We start from the raw sequence: 3,408 nt of genomic DNA on the forward strand, positions 1-3,408 counted from the left end.
GAATAGATCTGACTAGTAAGAATCTTAAAACCTATGTATTGATATGTCTCCATAAGGGAATCAAGTGTGTCTAGTCTGGCATAAAAATGGCAGTGAGAATCAGCTCCAAACCACTATAAAAAGAATTCCAAAAACAAAACATAAAAATAGGGAAATTCTTTACAATTCCTTCAGGGTCTCTGATGAAACCTGGAATGACCCTATCTACAATGACAGCTGGATGTGGCATAAGGCTGGACACTTGGGACTGAGAGGATTGATGAGGTTGGGTGAGCAAATGCAGACCCTTTAAAGCAATAATGCATGGCCCCCATTCCATTGCTCCCAACTCTCCACGTTGAAGGGAATATTACTACAGATATAACATGTACGGGACACCTAGAGAATGAACACACTGTGAATACGAAAGGTTTCTAAAACTCAACGAATAGTCCCACTCGTGGTGCTCCGGTTTGACTTTCCGACTGCTTTACTATCAATCTCCCAATTTGGAGAGACAGTCACTTTAAACTCCTGGTTCGCACAGGTTGCCAATTTGGCAGAGAATGGAAGGGAAGATGGAGAACCAATGAGACAGTAGCTGTTAGACATTTGGACGGGCACATGTCACTCTAAATTCCCTGCAGGAAGAAGAATTAACCAAAGTCTCAGCCACCCATCGGGATGCAGTATAGGTCCTGAGCCAAAATTTTGGACTTGAGTTCAGCTCACAAAAAACGAGTTGAATAATGGAGCTCCGGGGCACAGCAATTCACAAACTGGCAGAGTAATAAAGGAAAACTCTCGTCCAAAAATTTGTTGATGGAAGGCAACGAGGCCGACTTGAAAGCTAGGCAGAATAACAGGAAAGAGATTTCATGAGGTACGTAGGAATCGCCTGTAAAGCACAGGAAGAGGGGCACAACATCGACAATGATGCACTTGGCCAAACAGGGTGTATGTGTTCTCTCGTGAATATATTGAGGAGAAAACGCATATGCCCTGTTTGGCCAAGCAAGCATGCGGGCAATGCAAATCTGCACTACAAAGAAGTATCACTTCCCACTGGTCCAAAGGGACATCCACAAAATGTGTAAAAACCAGAAAGGCAAGACAGGCCCTGGAGAACAGGTAGCCTTTTTATGCTGATGTGCGGGATGAAAATTACCCACTGCCTCACTGGAAGAGTGCATTGTGTTCCCAAAAACAAGTAAACAACAGAGCTACAGAGCCAAGGGCACTTCCAGTCTAGGGAATATACCTTGGGAAAACTGAAAATCAATAAGACAGAGCCACCCCCAAATTTAGGGCTGTGCTGCTTAGAAGAACCTCAACTTGGGTACACCTTAAATATCCCAGGAAATATAAAAATGGTTCAAAAAATTGTGGTACTTACATACGATGGAATATCGCTCAGCCATGAAATCAATGTCATAAGACCAGTAGCAGCCAAGTGAGTGGATTCAGGTACGATGATTCTAAGTGAAATATGTCACACAGAAAAAGAAACTTATCATAAGATATCACTTATGAAGATCCTGTAAACATGGCTACACATGAACTGAGATAGGAAAGAGAACAGAGTCTCACATTTAGAAAACATTCTTATTCCTGCTTAAGGGGGAAGGAGAGGTGGGGTGATGCATAAAACCAGAGTTTGATATAAGCAAAGGTACCGTTCCAAAAACCAACTATGGAATAGACAAGACCTACACCTTCCTCAGTGATAGGGACTCAAAACCCCATATTTCCCACAGAGGAATAGATCTGACTAGTAAGAATCTTAAAATCTATGTATTGATATGTCTCCATAAGGGAATCAAGTGTGCCTAGACTGGCATAAACATGGCAGTGAGAATCAGCTCAAACCCAATATAAAAAGGAATTTCAAAAACAAAACAAAAAAACAGGGAAATTCTTTACAATTCCTTCAGGGTCTCTGATGAAACGTGGAATGACCCTATCTACAATGAAAGCTGGATGTGGCATAAGGCTGAACACTTGGGACTGAGAGGATTGATGAGGTTGGGTGAGCAAACGCAGACCCTTTAAAGCAATAATGCATGGACCCCATTCCATGGGTTCCAACTCTCCACGTTGAAGGGAATATTACTACAGCTATAACATGTACGGGAAAACCAGAGAATGGACACACAGTGAATACGGAAGGTTTCTAAAACTCAACGAATAGTCCCTCTCGTGGTGCTGCGGTTTGACTTTCCAACTGCTTTACTATCAATCTCCCAACTTGGAGAGACAGCCGCTTTAACCTCCTGGTTCGCATAGGTTGCTAATTTGGCAGAGGATGGAAGGGAAGAGGGAGAACCAATGAGAAAGTAGCTGTTAGGCATTTGGACGGGCACATATCACTCTAATTTCCCGGCAGGAAGAAGAATTAACCAAAGTCTCAGCCACCCACGGGGAACCTGTATACGTCCTGGACCAAAATTTTGGACTTGCGTTCAGCTCACAAAAAACGAGATGAAAAATGGAGCTCAGGGGCACAGCAATTCACAAACTGGCAGAGTAATAAAGGACAACTATCGTCCAAAAATCTGTTAAGGGATGGCAACGTGGCCGAGTTGAAAGCTAGGCAGAATAGCAGGAAACAGATTTCAAGAGTTACGTAGGAATCGCCTGTAAAGCACAGGAAGAGGGGCACAACTTTGAAAATGATTCACTTGGCCAAACAGGGCGTATGCGTTTTCTCGTGAATATATTCAGGAGAAAACGCATACGCCCTTTTTGGCCAAGCAAGCAAGCGGGCAATGCAAATCTGCACTACAAAGAAGTATCACTTCCCACCGGTCCAAAGGGACATCCACAAAATTTGTAAAAACCAGAAAGGCAAGACAGGCCCTGGAGAACAGGTAGCCTTGTTATGCTGATGGGCGGGATGTAAATTACCCACTGCCTCACTGGAAGAGTGCATTGTGTTCCCTAAAACAAGTAAACAACAGAGCTACAGAGTCAAGGGCACTTCAGTCTAGGGAATATACCTTGGGAAAACTGAAAATCAATAAGACAGAGCCACCCCCAAATTTAGGGTTGTGCTGCTTAGAAGAACCTCAACTTGGGTACACCTTAAATATCCCAGGAAATAAAAAATGGTTCAAAAAATTGTGGTACATACATACGATGGAATATCCCTCAGCCATGAAATCAATGTCATAAGACCAGTAGCAGCAAAGTGAGTGGAATCAGGTACGATGATTCTAAGTGAAATAAGTCACACAGAAAAAGAAACTTATCATAAGATATCACTTATGAAGATCCTGTAAACATGGCTACACATGAACTGAGTTAGGAAAGAGAACAGAGTCTCACATTTAGAAAACATTCTTATTCCTGCTTAAGGGTGAAGGAGAGGTGGGGTGATGCATAAAACCAGAGTTTGATATAAGCACAGGAACCGTTCCAAAAACCAAC

Source organism: Mesoplodon densirostris, unplaced genomic scaffold (genome assembly GCF_025265405.1).
Source record: "Mesoplodon densirostris isolate mMesDen1 unplaced genomic scaffold, mMesDen1 primary haplotype scaffold_37, whole genome shotgun sequence".
In the NCBI taxonomy this organism is placed as follows: Eukaryota; Metazoa; Chordata; class Mammalia; order Artiodactyla; family Ziphiidae; genus Mesoplodon; species Mesoplodon densirostris.